Below are 21,652 nucleotides of genomic sequence, written 5' to 3' on the forward strand. Positions count from 1 at the left end.
GAAGGAAATTTTAACTGAAAGAAGGCAGAGGTTAAAACCTGCGATCTTCAATTTCCAAATGATACAAACCCATTTCTGGCTTTAAAGTTAACTAGTAAGTGAGTGGTGATTGAAAAACGAAGAGGATTGATGACAGGAGAGTGGCAGATGTGATCTATATGGACTTCAGTAAGGTGTTCGACAAGGTTCCTTGTGGTAGATTGGTTAGCAAGGTTAGAACACATGGAGTACAGGGAGAGCTAGCCATTTGGATACAGAACTGGTTCAAAGGTAGAAGAAAGAGGATGGTGTTGGAGGGTTGCTTGGAGGCCTGTGACCAGTGGTATGCCACAAAGATTGGTGCTTGATTCACTGCTTTTCATCTTTTGTATACATCATTTGGATGTGATCATGGCAGGCATGGTTAGTAAGTTTGTAGATGACACCAATATTGGAGGTGTAGTTGACAGTGAAGAAGGTTACCTCAGAGTATAACAGATCTTGGTTAAATGGACTAATGGGCGAGGAGTGGTAGATGGAGTTTAATACAGATAAATGTGAGATTCTGCATTTTGGGAAAGGCACATCAGGGCAGGACTTATATACTTTATGGTGAGGTTCTGGAGAGTTTTGCTGAACAAAGAGACCATGGAGTGCAGGATCATAGTTCCAAGAAAGTGGAGTTGCAGGTAGATAGGATAGTGAAGAAGGCATTTAGTATGAGTGATAATGGGAACTGCAGATGCTGGAGAATCCAAGATAATAAAGTGTGAGGCTGGATGAACACAGCAGGCCTAGCAGCATCTCAGGAGCACAAAAGCTTTTGTGCTCCTGAGATGCTGCTGGGCCTGCTGTGTTCATCCAGCCTCACATTTTATTATCAAGGCGTTTAGTATGCTTGCCTTTATTGATCAGGACATTGAGTATGGGAGTTAGAAGGTCAAGTTGTGGATGTACAGGACATTGGTTAGGCCACTGTTGGAATACTGCATGCAGTTCTGGCCTCCTGCTTTAGGAAGGATGTTGTGAAATTTGAAAGGGATCAGAAAAGATTTACAAGTCTGTTTCCAGGGTTGGAGGGTTTGAGCTAAAGGGAGAGGCTGAATAGGCTGGGGTTATTTTCTCTGGAATGTCGGAGGCTGAGGGGTGATCCTATAGAAGTTTATAAAATCATAGGGGGGCATAGGCAGGGTAAACAGACAAGGTCTTTTCGCCAGGGTAGGGGAATGCAAAACTAGAGAGCTTAGGTTTAAGGCTAGAAGTCACACGACACCAGGTTATTGTCCAACAGGTTATTTGAAAACACAAGCTTTTGGACCCTCAGTCACTGAGGCTTCAAAGCTTGTGTTTTCAAATAAACCTGTTGTACTATAACCTGGTGTTGTGTGATTTTTGATTCTGTTGGCCCTAGTCCCAACATTGGCACCTCCACATCATAGGTTTAAGGTGAGAGGGGAAAGATTTAAAAGGGACCTAAGGGGCAATGTTTTCATGCAAAGGGTGCTGTGTGAATGGAATGAGCTGCTGGAGGAAGTTATGGAGACTTGTACAATTACAAAATTTAAAAGGCATCCAAATGGGTATGTGAATAGGAAGGGTTTAGATGGATATCGGCCAAATGCTGGCAAATGGGACTAGGTTTATTTAGGATATCTGGTTGGCATGGACGAGTTGGCCCGAAGGATCTGTTTCCATGCTGTCCATCTTTATGACTCTATGATTGACCCATTTCTGGGAAGTGGATTGGAAATTAAATATAATTATGAGACAATGACCTTATTGCTTTTTTCGGTTTTTAAGCTTTAATTGCTAACTAGGTTTCCTAAACTTCAGGCAGTCTAGTAGTTTCATTAAGGTGAGGGCTTCGTCAATTCAGGATATTAAGTACATTCACACGTAATTGATCTAAGTGCATGGTGGAAGAGCTTAAATTATTGATCAGCCCCACCAAACCTTGTTCCAAGGGCTCCAATCCCATGACTAGACATCCAATCTTCCACCCTAAGGTGCTTGGGTCTCTTTAAGCCCTCTGATCTACTGGTCACCATGAATGTTTGATGACCAGCATGGACCAATTGGATCAAAGGGCCACTTTCCATACAGTAAACAGTCGGTATGACTCTTATACCAAGACTGTCTAGCCATCCCACCCCACCAAGGACTTTGGCCATCTATCTTTTCAATCTATCCCGCTTTAATTGATCTTTCCCTTCCCAACTCCAATCTTCAGGGACCCCCTTTCCTAATTGTCACTTCAATCAAGCCCTCTCTGCTTGGACCAGTTTTAGTGGGAAACTGATCAGTGATTATCAAGAGAGTGAAGAATTACAGGGGTGCACACAGGAAAGTGGAGTTACTGCCAAAAACAGATCAGTGATGATCTTAATGAATAGGGGCACAAACTCAAGGGATTGAATCACCTACTCTTGCTCTTAATTCCTGTGTTCTTTTGCTGCCCCTGACGCATTATGGAGTTAAAATATCCCAGTCTGCTGGAGAGTCCAAATTTGCAACTTCCTTCATGCTTCCTGAAATTAAGGTCAAGTAAAACCTCCCCCTATCAACGTTCATAAATAATAAATATATTCACCGCACGCATTTACTACCATCTTGTGGCGAAAAAGCTTTATTACACAGAGATCTTTTCCTGGAGAACAGAGGTTTCCATTGTCCTATGATGAATAATACTTCTTAAACAATTTATCACATATTATCTGAGAGTACTGTCTAAATGCACTCTATATCTGTTTTAAAATTAAAATCCATAGGAATTTAGTAAGGTCACAATGTAATTAATCCCAAAGCTTGTTTAAATGTACAAAAAATGCAGCCTTTTTTAATGCATGTGTCTGCTAGCATCCATTAATATGTGATCTATGTGGGCACCATTAAGTCATGCTGATAAATAACCTTGACCACATTGTAAGAATGCATTTTCTTGTGCACTTTAATGTAACATCTCAAGTTTCTTTTCAAAACACTGTAAAATTGTTACACATTTAACTTAAGACCAATTGAACTGACATTATTTCAGAGATAGTAGGAACTGCAGATGCTGGAGAATCTGAGATAACAAGGTGTAGAGTTGGATGAGAATATGCCTCCTCCCATCCACCTTCCTGCAAAAATGCCATCCACTATTCCTAATTCCTTCGCCTCCGCCACATCTGCTCCCAGGGTGAGGCATTCCACTCCCGTACATCTCATATGCCCTCGATTTTCAAGGACCGCAACATCCCCCCGCCGTGGTTGAGAGCGCCCTCAACCATGTCTCGTGCATTTCCTGCAACTCATCCCTCATACCCCCTTTCCCGCAATAGCAACCAAAACAGAATGCCCCTCATCGTCATGTACCACCCCACCAACCTCCGGATCCAACGCATCATCTTCTGACACTTCCGCCATCTGCAATCCAACCCCACCACCAAAGATATTTTTCCCTCCCCACCCTTGTTTGCTTTCCGGAGAGACCACTCTCTCTGTGACTCCCTTGTCCACTCCACACTCCCCTCCAGCCCCACCACACCTGGCACTTTTCCCTGCAACCGCAGGAAGTGCTACACTTGCCCCCGCACCACCCCCCTCACCCCCATCCCAGGCCCCAAGAAGACTTTCCACATCAAGTAGATGTTCATCTGCACATCTGCTAATGTGGTATACAGCATCCACTGTTCCTGTTGTGGCCTACTCTGTGGAAACCAAGCGGAGGCTTGGGGACTGCTTTGCCGAACACCTCCGCTCGGTTTGCACTAAACAATTGCACCTCCCAGTCGCGAACCATTTCAACTTCCCCTCCCATTCCTCAGACGACATGCCCATCCTGGGCCTCCTGCAGTGCCACAATGATGTCAACAGAAGGTTGCAGGAACAGCAACTCACATTCTGCTTGGGAACCCTGCAGCCCAATGCTATCAATGTGGGTTTCACAAGCTTCAAAATCTCCCCTTCCCCTACCGCATCCCAAAACCAGCCCAGCTTGTCCCTGCCTCCCTAACCTGTCCTTCCTCCCACTTATCCTCTCCTCTTACCTCAAGCTGCACCCCCATTTCCTACCTACTAACCTCATCCAGCCCCTTTGACCTGTCCATAATCTCTGGACTGACCTATATCCTCCTTACGTCCCCACCTGCCCTCACCTTTACTGGCTCCATCCCCGCCTCTTTGACCTGTCTGTCTCCTCTTCACCTATCTTCTCCTCTATCCATCTTCTATCCACCTCGCCCTCTCTCCCTATTTATTTCAGAACCCCCTTCCCCTCCCCCATCTCTGAAGAAGGGTCAAGGCCCGAAATGTCAGCCTTCTTGCTCCTCTGATGCTGTTTGGCCTGCTGTGTTCATCCAGCTCCACACCTTGTTATCTCTGAACTGACATTATGTTGGCATCTGAATCTAAGATTCACACTGGATCTAGAACATATGATGTAAGTACTAAATACTGTCAGATCATACTGCAATTTAACAGATAATACTTCTTTAAGATAATATTTAATAATCACACAGATGTTCAATATAACCGTGGATATACTATCAGATAACACTGATAGCTGATAAAACCATGACTGCAATCTAAAATCAGTGCTATCTCATTGGAGCATTTGCTTATGTCAGTGGGCTAGATAATTAGTATGTCAAACAGAATAATGCTAACAGTGTGCTTTAAATCCTTGTACTGGCTGAGCTAGTTCACCCGAATAATTTGTTATCGTGTAATTTCAGCTAAGGAGACCATTCAGCCTATTGTAACCATGTCCCCTCTCTGTACAGAAATCCAGTCTATCTCATTACCCTAGATAATAAAATGTGAGGCTGGATGAACACAGCAGGCCAAGCAGCATCTCAGGAGCACAAAAGCTGACGTTTCGGGCCTAGACCCTTCATCAGAGGGGGGGATGGGGGGAGGGAACTGGAATAAATAGGGAGAGAGGGGGAGGCGGACCGAAGATGGAGAGTAAAGAAGATAGGTGGAGAGAGTGTAGGTGGGGAGGTAGGGAGGGGATAGGTCAGTCCAGGGAAGGCGGACAGGTCAAGGAGGTGGGATGAGGTTAGTAGGTAGCTGGGGGTGCGGCTTGGGGTGGGAGGAAGGGATGGGTGAGAGGAAGAACCGGTTAGGGAGGCAGAGACAGGTTGGACTGGTTTTGGGATGCAGTGGGTGGGGGGGAAGAGCTGGGCTGGTTGTGTGGTGCAGTGGGGGGAGGGGACGAACTGGGCTGGTTTAGGGATGCAGTAGGGGAAGGGGAGATTTTGAAACTGGTGAAGTCCACATTGATACCATATGGCTGCAGGGTTCCCAGGCGGAATATGAGTTGCTGTTCCTGCAACCTTCGGGTGGCATCATTGTGGCAGTGCAGGAGGCCCATGATGGACATGTCATCTAGAGAATGGGAGGGGGAGTGGAAATGGTTTGCGACTGGGAGGTGCAGTTGTTTGTTGCGAACTGAGCGGAGGTGTTCTGCAAAGCGGTCCCCAAGCCTCCGCTTGGTTTCCCCAATGTAGAGGAAGCCGCACCGGGTACAGTGGATGCGGTATACCACATTGGCAGATGTGCAGGTGAACCTCTGCTTAATGTGGAATGTCATCTTGGGGCCTGGGATGGGGGTGAGGGAGGAGGTGTGGGGGCAAGTGTAGCATTTCCTGCGGTTGCAGGGGAATGTGCCGGGTGTGGTGGGGTTGGAGGGCAGTGTGGAGCGAACAAGGGAGTCACGGAGAGAGTGGTCTCTCCGGAAAGCAGACAGGGGAGGGGATGGAAAAATGTCTTGGGTGGTGGGGTCGGATTGTAAATGGCGGAAGTGTCGGAGGATAATGCGTTGTATCCGGAGGTTGGTGGGGTGGTGTGTGAGAACGAGGGGGATCCTCTTGGGGCGGTTGTGGCGGGGGCGGGGTGTGAGGGATGTGTTGCGGGAAATACGGGAGACGCGGTCAAGGGCGTTCTCGATCACTGTCGGGGGAAAGTTGCGGTCCTTAAAGAACTTGGACATCTGGGATGTGCGGGAGTGGAATGTCTTATCGTGGGAGCAGATGCGGCGGAGGCGGAGGAATTGGGAATAGGGGATGGAATTTTTGCAGGAGGGTGGGTGGGAGGAGGTGTATTCTAGGTAGCTGTGGGAGTCGGTGGGCTTGAAATGGACATCAGTTACAAGCTGGTTGCCTGAGATGGAGACTGAGAGGTCCAGGAAGGTGAGGGATGTGCTGGAGATGGCCCAGGTGAACTGAAGGTTGGGGTGGAAGGTGTTGGTGAAGTGGATGAACTGTTCGAGCTCCTCTGGGGAGCAAGAGGCGGCGCCGATACAGTCATCAATGTACCGGAGGAAGAGGTGGGGTTTGGGGCCTGTGTAGGTGCGGAGGAGGGAATGTTCCACATAACCTACAAAGAGGCAGGCATAGCTGGGGCCCATGTGGGTGCCCAGGGCCACCCCCTTAGTCTGTAGGAAGTGGCAGGAGTCAAAAGAGAAGTTGTTGAGTGTGAGGACGAGTTCAGCTAGGCGGATGAGAGTGTCGGTGGAGGGGGACTGGTCGGGCCTGCGGGACAGGAAGAAGCGGAGGGCCTTGAGGCCATCTCCATGCGGAATGCAGGTGTACAGGGACTGGACGTCCATGGTGAATATGAGGTGTTGGGGGCCAGGGAATTGGAAGTCCTGGAGGAGGTGGAGGGCGTGGGTGGTGTCACGGACGTAGGTGGGGAGTTCCTGGACCAAAGGGGAGAAAATGGAGTCCAGATAGGTGGAGATGAGTTCGGTGGGGCAGGAGCAGGCTGAGACGATGGGTCGACCAGGGCAGGCAGGTTTGTGGATTTTGGGAAGGAGATAGAAACGGGCCGTGTGGGGTTGGGGAACAATGAGGTTGGAGGCTGTGGGTGGGAGGTCCCCTGTGGTGATGAGGTCGTGAATGGTGTTGGAGATGATCGTTTGGTGCTCGGGTGTGGGGTCATGATCGAGGAGGCAGTAGGAGGTGGTGTCGGAGAGTTGGCATCCGGCCTCGGCGATGTAGAGGTCAGTGCGCCATACTACCACTGCGCCACCCTTGTCTGCGGGTTTGATGGTGAGATTGGGGTTGGAGCGGAGGGAGCGGCCACAATGATGCCACCCGAAGGTTGCAGGAACAGCAACTCATATTCCACCTGGGAACCCTGCAGCCATATGGTATCAATGTGGACTTCACCAGTTTCAAAATCTCCCCTTCCGCTACTGCATCCCTAAACCAGCCCAGTTCGCCCCCTCCCCCCACTGCACCACACAACCAGCCCAGCTCTTCCCCCCCACCCACTGCATCCCAAAACCAGTCCAACCTGTCTCTGCCTCCCTAACCGGCTCTTCCTCTCACCCATCCCTTGCTCCCACCCCAAGCCGCACCCCCAGCTACCTACTAACCTCATCCCACCTCCTTGACCTGTCCGTCTTCCCTGGACTGACCTATCCCCTCCCTACCTCCCCACCTACACTCTCTCCACCTATCTTCTTTACTCTCCATCTTCGGTCCGCCTCCCCCTCTCTCCCTATTTATTCCAGTTCCCTCTCCCCATCCCCCTCGCTGATGAAGGGTCTAGGCCCGAAACGTCAGCTTTTGTGCTCCTGAGATGCTGCTTGGCCTGCTGTGTTCATCCAGCCTCACATTTTATTATCTTGGAATTCTCCAGCATCTGCAGTTCCCATTATCTCTATCTCATTACCCTGCCTTCTTCCCACAGCTTTGCAAGTTTATTGCCCTCAGGTGACTATCCAATTTCCTTTTGAAATCATTCATCACCTTAGCTTCCACTACAATTAGGCAGAAATTCTAGATTCTTACCACTCTGAAAGAATAAGAACACCCACACATCCACACTGTTCCTCTGAAGAGCATCCTACCCAGACCCATCCCGCTACTCTATCCGTGTAACCTTGCATTTCCCATGGCTAATCCACCTAACCTGCATATCCCTTGATACTATGGGCAGTTTAGCATGGTCAGTCCACATAACCTGCACATCTTTGGACTGTGGGTGGAAATCAGAGCATTTAGAGGAAAGCCACGCGGACACAGGAAGAATGTGCAAACATTACACAGACAGTTGCCCGAGGGTGGAATTGAACCAAGGCTCCTGGCACTGTAGGCAGCAGTGAAAACCACTGAGACACCGTGCCACCCCTACACATGACTTAAATCTATGTCATTGGACAGAATTTAACGAGTGCACAGGAAACTCGTCCATTGGTTACAGGAACACAGTTGTTTCTCTCCAAGAGGCACAATGCAGTTACCAGGTAACCATGCATTAATTTGGATAAAATTGGGCTCTCATTCAATTAAACCCCCTGTGGACACTGCTGAAACTATATTCAGACCAATAGGATGTGTCAGCCATAGATTTCAAGCCAAAGGTAAGAGCGGTCGTGATAGGAGTTTGGGATGGGGTCACTGGTGAGTGATGGAAGGTTTAAATGCAACAGCAGTGATATGACATCCAGTGGACCTATCTTCCCAACTCTGGATCTGGGAATAGAATGGTTGTCAATAGGGAACTCCTACTAGGCCACAGGAATAACTAATAGTATTTGCTCAACAGCCTTCCCAAATGGTGAATCTTCCACCCACACATTGTAGAAGTTTAGTGACAGCAGGGCGAGGCCCCCTTTGGCCTCCAGGCAGGAAGTCCACCCTTTAATGGCATCATTTGTAAAACTTGAAACAGCAATGGACCTAACACCAGCCCTTGAGGAACTCCACTATCTACCATTCCTCCATCTGAATAATGACCCTTTACCATAATTCATCATTTTCTTAATATTTTATCCAACCTGACACTGACTTTCATATTGTCTGAGCTTCAATTTCTTAATAGGCTTTTAGGCAGCACTCCTATCAAAGATTTGCTTAAAATTCATATGGATAACATCAACTGCACTACCTTCATCTATCATCCGTTATTTTAGCAAAACATTTAACTAGATTCCTCAAGTAAGAGTTGTCTTTTACATATCAACACTGTCTCTCCTTTATTAACTCAAACTTCTCCAATTGCCAGTTACTCCTTTTTCCAGTATGACTGTTCTAAAAACTAACCCACTATTGATGTTAAACTGGCCAGTTACGAGGAATATCCTCACATGCTTTCTTGATGAAGAAATATCTGGCACCTTCCCAGTGTCTGAGGAAGATTAGACAATTTTGGCAAACCCTTCCACTAGCTCCACCTCCATGTCCTTCAGAAAAATCTGATGCAGCCCGGATGGAGTAGGTGATCTACCCACTCTAAACATAGCCAGCCTTTCCAGAACATTCTGTATATCAGTTTTATGCCATCCATTTTCTCACCCATTTCCGTATCGCATGATATTTTGTCAGATCTCACTTCCTTAGTGCTTATTAAATGTTTTAGGCTTGCATTTCATCTCGACGATTATATCACTCTCTTTGTCTCTATTACGATTTATCCTGTCTCTTTTTGCCACTTATTATTTAGATGACGGTAGAAGATTCTTCGGGCCTCTTTATCTTAACTACTATTCTATTTTCACATGGTCTCTTCGCTAGCATTATTTTCCACCTCATTTTTTTCTCATTCTCTTGTAATTGATCTGGGTCCCTTTTGAAGAACTTGGCTGGGATGCATCGTAAACTTGATTTTGTGATTCATTATCAACCAAAAGATTCCACTGGGAGATGATATAACTGTCTATGGGTATAGTGTAATACCACACTGATAATTCAAATGATTGGATGTGTGCTGTAAGATCATATAGATATCTGATGAATAAATGCACTGAAAGCTCACATTAAGTCCTACTGACAGCTGATTAGTAAAGATCAAGCTAAACTTTTTTGACTTCCTCTAAAAACTTGCAAACCTGTCCTCTCATCATTCCCACATCTTTGCTCTAACAATTATGGTTGTAGTGTATTCTACTGTTCATTAGGCCATAAGATATAGGAGCAGAAATAAGCCATTCAGTCCATCAAGTCTTCTGTGCGATCTGATCGTAGGTGATATGTTTCTCAACCCCATTCTCCTACCTTCTCCCTGCAGCCCTTGATCCCCTTATTAATAAAGAACCTACCTATCTCTATCTCAAATAAATTCAATGACTTGACTTTCACAGCCTCCTGTGGCAATGAGTTCCACAGATTCACCACCCACTGGCTGAAGAAATTTCTCCTCATCTCAGTTCTAAAGGGTCATCCCTTCACTCTGAGGCTGTGCCCTCGGGTCCTAGACTGCCCTGCTAGTGGAAACATTTTCTACCCATCCACTCTATTCAGGCCTCTCGGTATTCTGTAAATTTCAATCAGAACACCCCTCTCATTGTAACATTTCAGATGTTTTCCTTATACTACGTCTTAGGTTTCCTTAATCTCTTCTTTTAACTTTTTATTTTCAGTGATGTTTTCATTACTGTTCTTATGAGCATGTCCAAGTGTTTCTACTTAATGCCTAATTCTTCACTTTTAAATGATTTATTGCCTATTTATCGGTCACAAACTAAATTAACATGTTGTTTCCTTTTTTAAACGATATATACTTATCTTAAACCATTGTAGCATTTAGCAATAATACATCCCACATTACTCTCTCCATGCCAACTTTTCCTGCCACCTCTCTTCAGTCAGTTTGCTTCTCACCTTTTCAGAATCCACCCTAATGTAATCCCTATCCTGAAAATTTTCCTCTCTCTACTTGGATCATGATTGTATATTGTTGCTACCACTTGCAAGCTATTCACTCACATTTAGTACAAATCTATTTTGTTGCCCATAACAAGATTAAGTATAAGCCTACTAGCATTATATTTGATGAAGGAATCATCTACACACTTGAGAAATTAAATTCACTTATCTCCATTTGTTTGTGTCTTTCCCAACTTATAAGTGGATAACTAAAATCTTTCAGAATGTTAATTTAGTTGTTCCTATTCAATGATCTACTAAGACTGCAGATTTCTTCTTTGATTTCTTTCCACTATTTGGTGGTCTGCTTAACTCTCCTGTGTATATAGCCAGCCCTTTATTTTATCTTTGAATATCAAGCATATGGTCTCTCTCTGTACCCCTTTCAAGTTGTGCCACTGGCTGCTGGCTGATTCACAAAAAAACATCAAAGACAGGTTTCATTCCTCCCATTGCTGTGAAGGTAACTCTGGTGTTAAGCATCAATGCAACAGGATCCTGACGGCTCCCAGGAGGGAATCTTGGCCGGATGAACCAGTCAGGCCCTTGTTCTTCTTTTGAGCAAACACTTGACATCATGTTTGCTATGAGAAACACCTCTATTATGGGTGAATGGAAAGGAACAATAATGAAGGAGAACACAGAAATGCTGCCTGGCAGAAATCCCAATAGTCCCGGTGCACTACAGATGGAGTCTTTTGTCTGTGCTCCACACGTCAACAGATACATGAAAAGAAAAGGGATGTCTCTTCATATTTATGCAGTTAGTTTCAAATCACAGAAATCTGAAAATGTATTCTCTCTTCTTTCTTACTGTTAGCACTGGAATGTTTCTGCTGGGACCTCTGTCACTGAACCAGCCAGATTAACACCCGTGCCTCTGATCGAAATTATGGGTTAAAAACCCACTCCAGAAACTCGAGAATACAATTTACATTGCTTCCTATGTAACATTGACTGAGTGCCACACTGTTGAGGGTCCCAACATGTGAATTAAACTTTAAACAGAGATCCTGACCTCTCTGGTGAATATAAAAGTTCTATGGCAGTATTTGAAAAAATGAAGAGTCCTGTCAGGACAAATTTGATATTTATCCCTTAAAAAACAGTACTAAAACATTGCCTAATTATTATTCCATTGTTTGAGCGGTGCAAATGGGCTGCTTTCCTTCCCTGTATTGTTGGTTATAAAATATTTTTGAGTGAGATCAAATATTTTAAGGCAAGTTCTGTTTTTAAGCTGTTAAAAAGTATATTTTTAAGCTCATACTTCCCTGAGTGACCCTCTGAGATGTAAAGTATCTGCTTAGCTTTGAATCAGAAGGTTATGAGTATAAAATCTAGGCAGACATTTCAGTGGAATACTCGTGTAGTAATGAAAGTTGCTGCATTATCAGAATGTTGTCTTGCAAATAGGAAGAGAAGTAATGTTTCTATCTTTTTGTTTAGGTAGATATAAAAAATTCAAGAAAGGCGTTGATACATTATGAATTTGTTGGCATGCATACTACTCTGCAATCTGAATGGATGCATCTTTCTACATGTACCAAATGTGTCAACAGAATCATATTTATGTCAATTTTGTTCCACGAAACAGAAAGTTGTAGAATGGCCCATCTTCCACACAATGTATTAAAGTTGATATTACCACAGTCTGAATATCCTATGTTATCTGAGCTCTACAAACACCTGCAGGAACATTTGCCACATTGGGCAATCAGCAGTTTTGTATACTTATGTTTTTAAGAGGCAAATCTTTTATTGCTTTACCTACAGGAAGTATCCATCAGCTGAACAGGGAATACTGTGTGAAGTCACAGAATCAGAGAATCTCTACAGTGTGGAAGCAGGCCATTTGGCCCATCAAGTCACACTGACCCTCCAAAGAACATCCCTCCCAGACCCACCTCCTACCCTATCCCTGCAATCCTGCATTCCCCATGGCTAATCTACCTAACCTAAACATTCCTGTACATTATGGCCAATTTAGCATGGCCAGTCTACCTAGCCTGCACATCTTTGGATAATATCATTCCTCCAAAAGCATTCCAAGTATGTACCATCAGATCTTTTCATATAAATCCAATGAACTAAGCGAGTGTAAAAGGCTTGTAATCAATTAATGTGCAGGTGTTCTGTGTATGGCAATACCAAATTGATGTAATGACTCAAAGGACTCTTGTGGTGCAGTGATAGTGTCCCTACCTTGCTACTGAAGGGCCTACGTTCAAGTCCCAGCTGCTCCAGTACTGTGTGATAACATCTCTGAACTGGGTGATTCGAAAAATAGATTTTTTTTTAAAAATGAGTTAACGATTAAAAAAGCTGTGGCTGTGTCCCTACCTCTGGACTAGGAGACCTGGGTTCAAGTCCTACCTGTTTCAAAGGTAAGCAGGAAATCTCCGAACAGTTTGTGTGGAAAATAGATATGATTCAATGACTACCCTCCAAGAAATTATTGAAATACCTTCCTAGCGTAATTGTCCATAATGCCCCCTTCTTTTTGAATAAGGTGAAATGCTAGGAGGATGGTTTTGAGGAGACTATGACTGACCTCAGAATCCATTCCTGCCAAGCCAGTAAGAAAACTGCTAACTGCAGAGGAGCACCTTGAGTGGCAAACCTTGGCATTTGTTTACTATCCCTCAGCAGCTTCCTCCTAATTCAAAAATGATCATCTAACTTTCAGACAATAACAGAGATAGTGCTGAATTGATTAGAATTGCATAGAATTTAGAGCACAGAAACAGACTACTTAACGCAGTTCGTCTGTCTCTAATCCTCCAGACAGGCTTTGTCCCACTATTTCAGTTAAACTAAGCAGCATATCTTATTGCACAGGTCTTCCAGGCTCTGAATGGTCAGAGACCAGATGTATGACCAATGATGCATATTGACCTCAGACATCTGGTGAACTGCCTCTGTGGGAATTGCCCAGAAGGATTGAATAACCTATTCTACTGTTCCCTTGGACGCTGTGAAAAGATGTCTTTGAGTAAAAGTCAGAGACTTTAGACTGGGCAGTACCTGCCAACCTGGTAGGTACTCAGGAAATATTAGATAGACATATCCTAGGCTAACTCTTGGGTAACTGTACAACTGATTGCATATACCCTTACACCTCTTGATGATCTTTGACCCAATCTGAACCTTGACTATTCAATTCACCCACTTGAGCCAGTTGCCACCTCATTCACCTACCACTCTGCCATCCTTCTCACCTTCCAACCTAGACAGCTGTCATCCATACATATGCCATCCTACCTCCGTCCCCACTTCCCACACCAACCTTACCTCTTTTCTTCACTCATCTGACCCTCCGATGCACTTATCCTACCTATTCCGCTGTCAAACACATGTAGCTCACCCATCGCACTGACCTCCTCATCCACCCTGTCCACTCACACACCTACCAATTCACCCATCTACCCATAAAGTAATTCACTCAGCTGCATTCATTCATTAACACACTCAAAAATTGTTTCAACGTTGGATATCTTTTCAGTGTGCATAGGAACACTTACCAGAATCTGGCAGCTAGTGCTGTAAAAAGTGACATGGCTTCTGCGTGGCTTTCCTTACCTGATGGCTGATGTTTTCATTGCTGCATTGCTGACTGACTTCAACAGGATGCTCCATCTGAAGATTGGCCAGAAAAATTGGAAAAAGGTAAGTGTGCAATGTTTTTGTCTGATCAATGTCAAAAAGAGGATTTCTGACATGAAAATTAGAAAATTTGAGTTATTTTCTCATTCTTCATCATTTGACCATTCCTCTGGAATATCTCTATGTTATTTGCCTCAATTCTTCAATATGGTAGCAAATTCCACATTCTTAACTATTCTCTTGACAAAGAAGTTTCTCCTGAATTCTTTATTGGCTTCAGTTGTGTTTATTTAACATGTTTGTATTCTAGTTTTGGACTTCTCCAGAATATGATGCTGTAGTTGAACTCTAACCCGTGTTACATGGTAGATTTACATTTTTGATCATAATTTGGATACAAGAAGTCCTGGTGCTCAACCTAAAGAAATTCAACAGCTGCAGAGCAAAAAGGGAAGGAGCTGGTTGAACAGGAACAAATCTTGATTCTTCTTGTCATAAGTTTAATAAAGAGACTGATTGTCATTCACATGACCCTGCTTTAGTTTGTGTTTATTCTAACAAGAAACTTTATTTAGAGGCATTGCATTAATACAGTAAGAGGTCCAAATAAGCTCAGAATGCTGAGATAATGGAAACTGCAGATGCTGGAGAATCCGAGATAACAAAGTGTGGATCTGGATGAACACAGCAGGCCAAGCAGCATCTCAGGAGCACAAAAGCTGACGTTTCGGGCCTAGACCCTTCATCAGAAAAGGGGGATGGGGAGAGGATTTTGAAATAAATTGGGAGAGAGGGGGAGGTGGACCGAAGATGAATAGAGTAGAAGATAGGTGGAGAAGAGAGTATAGGTGGGGAGGTAGGGAGGAGATAGGTCAGTCCAGGGAGGACGAACAGGTCAAGGGGGTGGGACGAGTTTAGTGGGTAGGAAATGGAGGTGCAGCTTGAGGTGGGAGGAGGGGATAGGTGAGAGGAAGAACAGGTTAGGGAGGTGGGGACGAGCTTGGCTGGTTTTGGGATGCTTTGGGGGAAAGGGAGATTTTGCAGCTTGTGAAATCCACATTGATACCATTGGGCTGCATGGTGCCCGAGTGGAATATGAGTTGCTGTTCCTGCAACCTTCGGGTGGCACCGTTATGGCACTACAGGAGGCCCAGGATGGACATGTCGTCTAAGGAATGGGAGGGGGAGTTGAAATGGTTCGCACCTGGGAGGTACAGTTGTTTATTGCGAACTGAGCGTAGATGTTCTGCAAAGCAGACCCCAAGCCTCCGCTTGGTTTCCCCAATGTAGAGAAAACCACACCGGGTACAGTGGATGCAGTACACCACCTTGGCAGATGTTTAGGTGAAAATCTGCTTGATGTAGAAAGTCATCTTGGGGCCTGGGGTGGAGGTGATATACATTGGGGAAACCAAGCAGAGGCTTGGGGACCGCTTTGCAGAACATCTACGCTTGATTCGCAATAAACAACTGCATTTCCCCAATACCTCCTCCCTCACCCCCATCCCAGGCCCCAAGATGACTTTCCACATCAAGCAGATGTTCACCTGCACATCTGCCAATGTGGTGTACAGCACCCGCTGTACCCATTGTGGTTTCCTCTTCTTTGGGGAAACCAATCGGAGGCTTGGGGACTGCTTTGCAGAACATCTGTGCTCAGTTCGCAGTAAACAACTGTACCTCCCAGTTGTGAACCATTTCAACTCCCCTTCCCGTTCCTTAGACGACATGTCCATCCTGGGCCTCCTGCAGTGCCATAATGGTGCCACCCGAAGGTTGCAGGAACAGCAACTCATATTCCACTTGGGCACCATGCAGCCCAATGGTATCAATGTGGATTTCACAAGCTTCAAAATCTCCCCTCCCCCGACAGCATCCCAAAACCAGCCAAGCTCGTCCCCGCCTCCCTAACCTGTTCTTCCTCTCACCTATCCCCTCCTCCCACCTCAAGCTGCACCTCCATTTCCTACCCACTAACCTCGTCCTGCCCCCTTGACCTGTTCGTCCTCCCTGGACTGACCTATTTCCTCCCTACCTCCCCACCTATACTCTCTTCTCCACCTATCTTCTACTCTATTCATCTTCGGTCCACCTCCCGCGCTCTCCCAATTTATTTCAGAATCCTTTCCCCATCCCCATTTTCTGATGAAGGGCCTAGGCCCGAGACATCAGCTTTTGTGCTCCTAAGATGCTGCTTGGCCTGCTGTGTTCATCCAGCTCCACACTTTGTTAAGCTCAGAATGCTTCCTCCTTGAGATCTCTTTTGACATGCTCCCTATCTAGATGAGTGACCATGATCTCTTAGACATATGCTGTTAAGCCATTACTTCACAACTGTTGCATATTTCATAGCTTCTGTTTAGAGCTGTTTGGTGAAATCACATAAAACCCAACAAGATGCTGGACCACCAATATTCATGCTTATTGTTGCAGTGCATTTGTACCCTGAATCCTCATGAAAATTGATTATCTCTGGTCACAAAGAAATGCCTTCAGGAGTTTATAGCTATTCATATAAATTATTACTGAGAAAGATGAAATAATAAAAGGCTCATAATTCACCCTGTAAAATTCATCACAATTAATCAGAATCAGACCATCAAGGTTTCATGAAACCACAGGAAATAAAGGCACGGGCAGTTAAGAATGCATGGCATTATAAATCAAACATTGTTTTCAAATGGAAACTCATTTAAGTATATAACTGTAGAAGCTGAATGGGACATACAATGTTCTGCAGGTAGTATGTGCTGATTTTAGTAGAGGTTACAGCGGTCCTTGAGAATATGTGAAAAACTGAGGAGTATACTTACCATTCACCATGATTCAGATGCTCACACATTAGTACCTCATTTGCAGATGTAGAAGACCTTGTTCTGATGAATAAAATTGCTTGTTGACATCCCTCTATACGATTTGTCTTTACCAGAGTATGAGTTTCAGTACGTTCCTCTGATACAGTCCTGCAGAATTGTTTAGTGTACAAGAAATCAGTTGTTGCCCATCTCTGGACAAAAGGAATTTACCTTTGTACTATAATTGAAACCTCCCCTTTAAAGACTAGGAATATCAGAATTGTACTCCAATACAATCTGCACCGCATGAACTGGCACGTACCTGACTCAGTCATTAGCATCAAGCCAGGGGATCAACTCTGGTTCAGTGAAGAGGGCAGGAGGGCATGTGTGGAGCAGTATCAGGCAGATCTTAAAATGTGCTGTCAATCTGGTGAAGCTACCAAATAGGCCTAGTTACATGACAAACTGCATAAACAGCAAGTAATAGACAGGCTAGGTGTACTGTTGATCATCGATAAAATGATGCAAAGTGTCAACAACAGTGCTACCAAGCAGCACCTGCTCAGCAATAACTTGTTCAGTGATGCCCAGCTTGGATTCCGCCAGGGCCACTCAGCTCCTGCCTTCATTACAGCCTTGGTTCAAACATGGACTAAAGAGCTGAATTCCAGAGGTGAGATGAGAGCAACAACCCTTACATCAAGGTCACATTCAACCAAATGTGGCACCAAGAACCCCTAGCAAAACTAGAATCAATGGGTATCAAGTGACAAATTGACCACTGGTTGGAGTCTTACTTGACAGATAGGAAAATGGCTGTGTTTGTTGGAGGTCAGTCATTTCAACTCGAGGACATCTCTGTCAGAGTTCCTCAGGATAGTATCCTAATCCCAACCATTTTCAGCTGCTTCATCAATGACCTTCCCTCCATCATAAGGTCAGAAGAGGGGAGGTTTGCCAATGATGGCACCTTTCACAATTCCTCAGAAACTGAAGCAGTTTTTGTACAAATGCAACAACATCTGGACAATATCTAGGCTTGGGCTAAGAAGTGGATGACAAAAATGTTACGCAGTGACCGTTTCCAATAAGAGACATTCTAACCACTGCTCCTTGATATTCAATGGTGTTAGCATAGAACATAGAACATAGAACATTACAGCACAGTACAGGCCCTTCAGCCCTCGATGTTGTGCCGACCTGTCATACCGATCTCAAGCCCATCTAACCTACACTATTCCATGTACGTCCATATGCTTATCCAATGACGACTTAAATGTACCTAAAGTTGGCGAATCTACTATTGTTGCAGGCAAAGCGTTCCATTCCCTTACTACTCTTACTACTCTCTGAGTAAAGAATAATCATCACTCTATACGATTTGTCTTTACCAGGGTATGAGTTTCAGTACATTCCTCTGATACAGTCCTGCAGAATTGTTTAGTGTACAAGAAATCAGTTGTTGCCCATCTCTGGACAAAAGGAATTTACCTTTGTACTATAATTGAAACCTTCCCTTTAAAGACTAGGAATATCAGAATTGTACTCCAGTACAATCTGCACCTCATGAACTGGCACGTACCTGACTCAGTCATTAGCATCAAGCCAGGGGATCAACTCTGGTTCAGTGAAGAGGGCAGGAGGGCATGTCCATGTTTGAACCAAGGCTGTAATGAAGGCAGGAGCTGAGTGGCCCTGGCGGAATCCAAACTGGGCATCACTGAACAGGTTATTGCTGAGCAGGTGCTGCTTGGTAGCACTGTTGTTGACACTTTCCATCATTTTATTGATGATTCACTGAATCCTCTACTAATAACATCCTTGAGGTTACTTTTGTGTCACCATATAAGTACAATGTGTATAAGAGCAGGTCATAGGCGAGGAATATGGCAGTGAGTAACTCAACTGCTGATTTCCCAAAGCCTGTCCACCATCTATAAGGCACACGTCAGGAGTGTGATGGAATGCTCGCCACTTGCCCAGATGAGTGTAGCTCCAGCAACACTTAAGAAGCTTGACACCTTCTAGGACAAAGCAGCCGTCTTGATTGGCACTACATCCACACACATTCACATCCTCCATCAACAATGTTCAGCAGCAGCTGTGTATTCTATCTGCAAGATGCACAGAAGGAATTCTTCAAGGCGGCTTTGGCAACATCTTCCAAACCCATGACAACTTCCATTTAGAAGGACAAGGGCAGGAGATCCCTGGGAACACCACAACCTGCAAGTTTCGCTCCAAGCCACTCACCATTCTGACATGGAAATATATTGCCTTTCTTTCAGTGTCACTGGGTTAACATCCTGGATTTCTCTACTTAAGGACATTGTAGATCAATCTACAGCATGTGGACCTCAGTGGTTCAAGAAGGCAGCTCACCACTACCTTCTGAAGGGCAACTAGCGCTAGGCAACAAATGGCCAAGCAGCATCTCAGGAGCACAAAAGTTGACGTTTCGGGCCTAGACCCTTCATCAGAGAGGGGGATGGGGAGAAGGAACTGGAATAAATAGGGAGAGAGGGGGAGGTGGACCGAAGATGGAGAGTAAAGAAGATAGGTGGAGAGAGTATAGGTGGGGAGGTAGGGAGGGGATAGGTCAGTCCAGGGAAGACGGACAGGTCAAGGAGGTGGGATGAGGTCCCACCTCCTTGACCTGTCCGTCTTCCCTGGACTGACCTATCCCCTCCCTACCTCCCCACCCATACTCTCTCCACCTATCTTCTTTACTCTCCATCTTCGGTCCGCCTCCCCCTCTCTCCCTATTTATTCCAGTTCCCTCTCCCCATCCCCCTCTCTGATGAAGGGTCTAGGCCCGAAACGTCAGCTTTTGTGCTCCTGAGATACTGCTTGGCCTGCTGTGTTCATCCAGCCTCACATTTTATTACCTTGGAATTCTCCAGCATCTGCAGTTCCCATTATCTCTAGGCAACAAATGCTGGCCGGCCAACAATGCCCATACCCCATGAATGAATGAAAAGAAATGTTCAAGAAAAATGTTCTGGATTTATTAATCTTGCATGCTTTTTATGTCAGATAATCAGGAATCTGTTATTAATTTATGACTAGTTGCAAAGTCTTATTGACTCTTTAATCCTCTCTGTGACTGAGTATTGATAAAGACTGCCACCTACTGCAGGCCCATAGACAGTGCAATGTTGCATATGCACTATGTATATTCAGCTTCTTTGCTCTATTAGCAGTATCAATAATGTATTAGTCCCCCCTTTTCATTCCTTAATGGAAAGCTTCTAAAAGGTACTAACTATATATTTCATACTCACCAAGTGTACTGCAAACAAATTAGACAAATTTCTATGCACCGGTAACCTAATAAATTTAGGGGAAGGGCCTTCCATAAGCTAATTCAACCTTATTATTGCTATTTCTGAAAAAAAATTAGAGCCTAATAACATAATATCAGGGCCAAATAATATTGTGATTTCCAATGGATAAAATATTTATTTACATTAACTCTCTTGTATTATACAGTGTAACCAATCGCCATGTAAGTGGCTATGAAAACAGATGGAAATTGGGAGAAGGAGAGAAGTAGGAACAGCTTCTTTGCCCATACCTCTAAGCTGGATTCTGCCTGCAAAACTTGCACTTTCTGCAACAATTAATGTGTGTTAATTGTTATATTAGTCTATTAACATTTTTAATGAATTTTCCCACTGATGAGTATTGATTTCTGTTCATAAACTGGTCAATTATATTTTCACAAAGGACATCTTTCAGTGTGGAACTGACTGAAATGGATTTCAGGAGAATATGAGGCAAACAAAAGGTAATTTTGCTGACCTAGCTCATCTTGGTTCTCAATCGGTTAGTGGTTCTCAAACTGAAATCTACGTTTTCTTTGGGGTTTGTAGAGATTTTCCATAAAGTCTGTGAAATAATGTGAAATGAAAGCATGACCCACACATGTGTACTGCAGAGTGGATTAGTTGTCTCAGCAAGGAAGGGAGTAGATAGGCATAGACAAACTCTTCATTGAGGACCAGACATGACCCTATCACTGATATATGTGCCTAAATACCTGTTTCCTAAAAAGCATCATGAAAATACACTGCATCAATTTCACATTATGAGTATTACATATTATTAGAACTTACATGGGGGGTATTAAGTGAAAGGGGTCTTTCAACAAAAAATAGCTTGTGGATAACTGCAATAATTTATTGCACTGCATATGGCTCTCCAGAGTAGCAAAATATAATACTTGCTGCATATACAGTCAAAGCGTTCAGGCAAATATTATCCTTTTCTGAAATATATCCATCTAATTTCAATAGATATAAAAATTGTGATGAATCTCCTAAGTGGTTGAGCTGTAACCTTTTCATCCATTCTCACACATAAAAGCGGGTTTATTTCTAAATGCATAATGTTGAAATTACAAGCTAATCTATTACATATAACTCATCGTGCTGCTTAAGGAAAATTGCAATGACGTGATTGTTATGAAATAATCAACTGTGAATGAAGTAATAACTATTATTTCAAGACTTCATAATGTCAAATATTAATATGCAGGGCATCATTTATTTTACAGTGATAATACTTTGTAGTTTATTTGAGGCATATATATGTCACAATAATATGTCAGCTTGGTACAATTGTGATGCA

The 21,652-nt window shown here is 44.2% G+C and overlaps 1 long non-coding RNA gene across 1 annotated transcript in view; it reads left to right on the forward strand.

Moving 5' to 3' along the window:
* The window catches only part of LOC132210036 (uncharacterized), a 68,126-nt gene extending 46,857 nt beyond the window's left edge, over positions 1–21,269 (forward strand). The window contains exons 2-3 of the long non-coding RNA XR_009446200.1: positions 14,122–14,285; positions 20,513–21,269. This is a non-coding gene — a long non-coding RNA (uncharacterized LOC132210036). The remainder of the gene's footprint in view (positions 1–14,121; positions 14,286–20,512) is intronic.
* Positions 21,270–21,652: the final 383 nt, after the last annotated feature.

Source organism: Stegostoma tigrinum, chromosome 9, assembly GCF_030684315.1.
Source record: "Stegostoma tigrinum isolate sSteTig4 chromosome 9, sSteTig4.hap1, whole genome shotgun sequence".
NCBI classification, from domain to species: domain Eukaryota; kingdom Metazoa; phylum Chordata; class Chondrichthyes; order Orectolobiformes; family Stegostomatidae; genus Stegostoma; species Stegostoma tigrinum.